Here is a 7,054-nt window from a genome sequence, read left to right on the forward strand (position 1 = left end):
TACCAACAATTTATTTTGACACACTAATTTTCGGGCGACTCGTTTATCAAGTGTTCTTGATTTCCTTTATCAAGAACAGCTGATAGAGGGCAAGTCGTCCGAAAATTTGTGTGTAAAAATACATTGCTGGTATTGACAGCACGAGCTTGTTGAGTTCTGTTAATGTAAATGAACAGTGGTTGATTGTGCAGATAACCTCTGAGCTTCATGAGTACAAACGTAACAACGCCAGCGAGCCTAATTAGATAGTTTAATGACAATACCCGTTCTGAAAATTTTGACTGTGGCCGCGTCTGCGCTTATGGAGCCTAGTTGGTCTTATAAGATGTTTAGCTGTATCATACACACTCGTGTACTAGGACATTATATTGGAATTATAAAAACGCACGTGTTGTACAATGAGATGTAATCATATGCATGTGTGCACGTTTGTGCGTGTTATATCATTCAGGCAGAGAGCACCGCATATCTAAAACAAAAAAAAAAATCAACACATTGACTTCATGAAACGGAAAATTTAAGTAATCAACTCTGACGTGTTTTTTTATTACTGCCATGTCTCTCTCTCTCTCTCTCTCTCTCTCTCCCCTGAAGATCACAGAGATCTGGTGTACCGGATCAATTTCCTGAATTACAGTATTGGCAACTGATTGGAAAATTAAAGTATCTGAATACGTGGGTCAGAAATCAACTGGCCATGTCCTGAATCACAAATTTAGTTATGTAGTGACGTGCTCTATTGAGATGATACTAAAAGCAGATCTCTTTGTTTGAATAAAGAAGGTCAAAGTTCAACTTCATCCTACGCACCAAACCATGCAGAATCGCGAATGCCCTGGATATTTGCTTGCTTGGACGGATTCGTTATGAAAGAAAAGAGACTAAGTATAGACTTTAATTTAAAAATGGGTAATAGTCCAAGTAATTGATTAGCGATGGTCCAAGAGACAGATGGTGGTTAAAAAAAATTGTGATTTTGAGAGATAGAGAGAGAGACAGAGAAGGGCGGAATTGGAGAGTGGGTGGAGATGGGACACAGCAAAGCGTTTACTGCTACCGCGCCTTTGTGCGCTGTATGAGGTTTTTTTGCAAGCGTGTGTAAACTGATAAATGACCCGCCCGTCCATTTACAGTGTACTATGAACTGCTTTCCCCCGAGGCACGCTGCGTTCATATCGCGGTTAGACGGATGCATTGGGTATATGCATGACAAGCTCTAATGATTTTCCAAGCTGATCCCTGCGTAGGTAGCGCTTGAGACGAAAATTCACCTCTCTCTCCCTCCCTCTCTCCGTCTCTCTCTCTCTCTCTCTCTCTCTCACTCTTACTCTCTGTTTCTTGTGTATGTTAATTCATTTATCCGATGCGCATCGTTATACCAGCAACCATTATCTATCCAAAGACACATATTTGCATATTATACATAATACACATATGCAAACATAATTATAGAGCACAAAACATACCTTATAAGACAAACAATATACTGAGTATCCATTATTGTTTTAACATCAACAAATATGAGATGGTTCATATATGACGGGGTTTGTGATGACAATTATTACGTGACATGTTTCATTTTGTTTTAATTTGATAAAATTTACAATACAACTGCACACTGCTTTAATGAGGCATGAATTTTTGTTCTGAGAGGTCACTATTTTAGTGCCCTCGCAATATAGTTCACCTCGTCCTACGATCCTTTTGAAATAAGGATACACTTCCGCTAAATAGTGCGCTTATGTATTGAACATACAGAGTAATAACAATCTCATTCAAGACAAAGGCATGGGACACCAAAAATTGAGTCAAATTAACCTATACTTGAAGGGCAAAAAAAAAAATACAAGAAAAAATAGCCAAGGGTTACATTTCTTTTAGCGCCAATGAGTGAAATATATATGCATATATATATATATATATATATATATATATATATATTTATATATATATATATATATATATATATATATATATATGTGTGTGTCTGTGTGTGTGCGTGTGTGTGATCGTGCACAAAAAAAAAATCCAACATAAAGTCACACACTCTGATTTTATGTGAGGACTCAAAATACATGAAATTGGTCAACCCAGTCAATTCTATCTTCTTCTTTTTTTCATATTTTCTAAAAGAGTAATTCATCTACGTTATTCGTAAGTTTGGGATGATAAAATGAATGGGAATATCATACATTCATTTATTCATTTTTGCAAAATATAAAACAATATACAAATTGCACGTCATTACAAAGAAACAAATAAATGCCAGGACTCCTAAGAAGCAATTATGTGCTTGTGGCTGGAGCCCTCAAACATAAAAGGTAAAATACATACAATCAACCAACGCTTCTTGTGACATGGACCAATACATACAGAAGATTAATCCAAATTGAAATAACACATGTGTACTTAGATCTTCTGTTATCAAAGATATACCTTAGCTTAATATGTTGGCAGACACAGTCATACACACACACTCACACATCCAACCTAAGTGTACAGAAGAATATGAGATGAGAGAAAGAAAGGTAGAGGAAGAAAGGAAGTCTAGTCAGTCATGGATAACATCTGTCTAAATACACTCTGTTTATATAAAACTTTAAACTTAGAAAATGTAGAGCTATATTTAAGGTCACCATCAATAGAATTCCATTCCTTGACACCTGTAAAATGTATGGATTGCAATCTTAGAATTGAATAAGTCAAAGTTTTACGAAAATTGTAGCGGTCCCGGGTGGGATATGAGTGGAATGAGAAATTAATCTGGAACATATTGCTGAATACATCGGACAACATATTTTGATGATATTTAAACATAAACAACAAAACATTCAGTTTGATCAAATAAAAAATTGGAAGCATCCGAAATTGCACAAAGAGTGGTGAATTTGGACAAACAAAATGACTATTGCTTATTATACGTAAAGCTCGTTTTTTAAGCATATACGTCTAATCTGTCAATGTGTACACTATATGAGTTCCCCATACTTCATTGCAATAATTAAGATGAGGTAAAATTATTGCATTATATATATTTACCAAGATATTAGAAGGTAATACAGTTTTTAATCTGGATAAAACACAATTACAATTTAGAACAAATGTTTGCAACATGATACTTCCAGTCAAGGGATTCATGAATGAGTACTCCTAGAAAAGATATCAACTCAGTTCTCGCAATGGAAATATTACCAATCATAACATTTTGGGTGTGAGACAAGAATTTTTTACCTCTTGGATGGACTAACATATATTTTGTTATACTAAAATTTAAAAACAGTTTATTACTCCTGTACCATTCACTTATTATTTCAAGTTCATTATTCGTTGTGGAAATTTATGAGGATATATCTTTGTGAGAGAAAAGCACAACAGTATTGAAAATTTCAAAGTCTTTGAAGAGTTCACAATATCATTCACATATAGCAAGAATAGTAAAGGCCCTAGAACTGAGTCTTGTGGTATACTAATGTTCACACTGAGACATTCAGATTCAACACCGGCAGCTACAGTATACTGCTTCCGGTTTTGTAAATAACTTTGAAACCATTGTAATGCCACTCCTCTTAGACCATATAAATGTAATTTTTTGATAAGATGTGCTTCGATGTGTCGAGTGCTTTAGACAGATCCATAAAAATTCCACAACAAAGGTTACCTTTTTCAAATTCCTGTAAAATATAATCAGTGAAATAAATAATAATCAATGAGGTGGAATAAGTTTTCCGAAATCCAAACTGTCCAGAAATTAAAAATTGTTCTTTATCAGAAAGGCATAAAGCCTCTTATACATAGCTTTTTCTAACAGCTTAGCAAAAACTGAAATAATTGCAACAGGTCTGTAATTTGAAATATACTCAGGCTTACCCTTTTTTAATAATGGAATAATTTTTGCAATCTTCAATTTTTCTGGAACAGTACCACAGCTAAATGATGCACTAAAATTATCACACGAAGGTGTAGCAAAATAATGGATACATTCCTTGACTACTCGGGGAAGTATATGATCTGGCCCCGAACAGAAGACGACCTTACAAACAAAAAAATTACAACATATGTAGCATGGAGGTAGCCAGGATTATAAATCAAACAGATAAAGATACCATGATGTAAGGCAGTACAGGTAGTAATTTCTTGCATTTAAAGTATCAATACATACTTGTGCTGTACCTAAATGTTGTCAAGGCCGTGGTCGCTTCTTATCACCCTTTTGACACTTTCAGGTAGAAGAGCAATGATCCTGCCATCTGAAGACCATGCTGACAAGACTTCCTTCGTTTCACGTGTTTTTTGAAGAAGGATCTGATTTTGCCAGGTCAAGTCCTCCACGATGGATACTCCTGAACCTTTCAGCTTCCTTCTGTTTCCTAGGATGTCTCGGCATTTCTTGTACGAAGCAAGTTTCACGATGATTGGTCGATGGCGCTGTTTTGCGTTTTCCCTGTCAGTTGTCACTGTTAGTTGTGTTTTTCATCTTTCGTGTGCGATGGTACCGGTCTACATCTCGTGGTTCAAAGCCAACACCGAGTTAACTACCATGATAAGGTAAGTCTAACAGCTAGGCCTCGTTTCTTGAAAAGTCGTTTTCTATATAAGCACCCTTCTATTTCAACTCTAGTAACTGTTGAAATTATGTTGCTACTGCAGTGAAAGTTCGTTTAAGTCATGAACAGAATGTGCTTATAGAGTGGAGCTACACAATTTCACCTTAATCTGATAATCCCTTCATTGTGGTTAATTTGAAGTTTTACTTCCTTTTTTTTTTCTTCCTTTCACTGCGTAGCGCTAGAATAAGCACTTGAACAGATCCTAAAGTTTTGATTCTATTTTCTCAGTAAACTCTTTTCCAGAGTGTGTACTCTGCTTCAATCATACAGATAGATTTCAAAAAGTCCATTAGAACTGAACTATGTATCATTTTAAAGCTTTATAGAGTCTGCTTTTTCAGAATCTATTCATAACTTCAAATCCATGTCCGCGGTTATTTAATGTCGGTTCTGTGATGCAAGGTCACGGCATATATGACCGCCCAACTCAAAAGCCACAAAAGCTCTCAGGTTGGGACTCTCTATTATGGGACAAAATGAAAATGTCATTTTGGTTGACTAACTCACGTTTGTAAAGTTTGTCTTACCGGGGGAAGTAAACTTTTAACTTCACCTGTTAAAGATTTGGTGGTTTAAAAACCGTCATCGATAGGGTATTAGCAGTTTTTCTATACCCTATTTTTCCGGACAGGCGCTGCTATCACTTGGAAATAGAATATATTATTTCCACTGATAATACTCTCACCGACACGCCTGAGTGACCAGCTCCCCTGAGTTGCCATCATTCAGCGCCCGTCGTGCCTCGTCTTCTTCTTGGAAACTCCAGGACGGATTTTCACCAAACTTGGTAGGTAGCATCTCTAGGGGGAAGTTTGTCAAAAAAGGCTCCATTTTCCATACCTTGCTGGTTGCATGTATTTTTTTCGGTGTGAGATAGGAAATTCAAATGAACCCCCCCCCCCACATACACACCCACACTTTACTATGTTTTCGGGCAGAAGTCTGCAAAATGCTTAGATGGAGAACCTGCGATACTCGGGTGAGCGCAAGACCCGGGAGTCTATTATTCTCTTTCAGGTTTCCAAAAGCATATTACCAGTAAATGTACTTCTGTACAATTTAAATGGCTAAGCTTCTTCGTGCCTCACTGAATCGTAAACTTGGATGCTTTTTCTCAAGGAGAGAGTCAGAGACAGAAAAAAAAAAAAATCCGTAGTCCCCCTACATTGTAGTCAGAACCGCTACCAGCAGGAAACTACTTCCGAACAATTATCGTCTTGGGGAGATCGCCACATTAACATGATAATTGCCTTCGGGAGTAGATATTCGGGAAGGTGGTGTTTGTAGTTAGAGACGGGGAACAGCAGCATGCAGTGGCGTATCTAGGGGGGCAAGGGGGGGGCACGTGCCCCGGGCGCCATTCCTTGGGGGCGAAAAAAAAAACAAAAAAATAACGAAGAAGAAGAAAAAAAAAGGAAAAAAAAACGAAGAAGAAGAAGAAAAAAAAGGATAAAAAACGAAGAAGAAGAAAAAAAGAAAAGAAGAAGAAGAAGCAGGAAAAAAGAACTCGCCCGGAAAGGGGGAGGGAGAATGGTGGGGGGGGGGGAGGGGGCAGAAAACCAAATCAAACAAGTTAAAACAAAGCATGATGATGACGCGGACAAAATGACTATGTTTATTGTGTTCACACAAAAATTCCATGTTCTGTGAGGTGAAATACAAAAATTTTCGGCTCGCTTGCTGCGCTCGCTCGCCAACATTTATATAAAAAAAAGGTAAGAACAAAACGTGATGATGACAAAATGACAGTGTCTATTGTGTTCACACATGTAGTTTTATATTTAGCAGGCAAAATGTTTCACGGAGCAGCGGCTGCAATTTCTTTCGTTCTGAAGCAATCGCCAATTGGATCAAAAGAAGGCGCCAACGGTTTCGAACATACGGGGGGGGGGGGGTGGGCGCAAAAAAAAAACCCCTGAATCAAACAAGATAACAACAAAACGTAATGATGACGCGGAAATATACAAATTTCGGCTCACTCTCTCGTACTAATTCAGAGTATTTTTTCAAGTCCTCAATTTGTTGGTATAAATCGTTATCTATAAGGCCTTCGCTATATCTTGATTAGAATTGTAAGATTTAATAAGCAAAAAATGACAAGAGTTTCATGATTTGTAAGCTGAAATACAAAAATTTTCGGCTCGCTCGCTACGCTCGCTCGCCAAAATTTGTATAAAAAAAGAGAAGTAGATAAGAACAAAACATGACGATGACGCGGACAAAATGATAATGTCTATTGTGTTCACTCATGTCATTTTATATTTAGCAGGAAAAATATTACACGGAGCAGCGACTGCAATTTCATTCGTTCTCAAGCGATCGTCGACTGGAGCAAAAGAGGACGCCAACGGTTTCGAACATACGGGGGAGGGGGGCGCAAAAAAGACAAGAAAAAAAAACGTAATGATGACGCAGAAATATACAAATTTCGGCTCACTCGCTCGTAC

Source organism: Diadema setosum, chromosome 21 (assembly GCF_964275005.1).
Source record: "Diadema setosum chromosome 21, eeDiaSeto1, whole genome shotgun sequence".
Classification (NCBI taxonomy): Eukaryota; Metazoa; Echinodermata; class Echinoidea; order Diadematoida; family Diadematidae; genus Diadema; species Diadema setosum.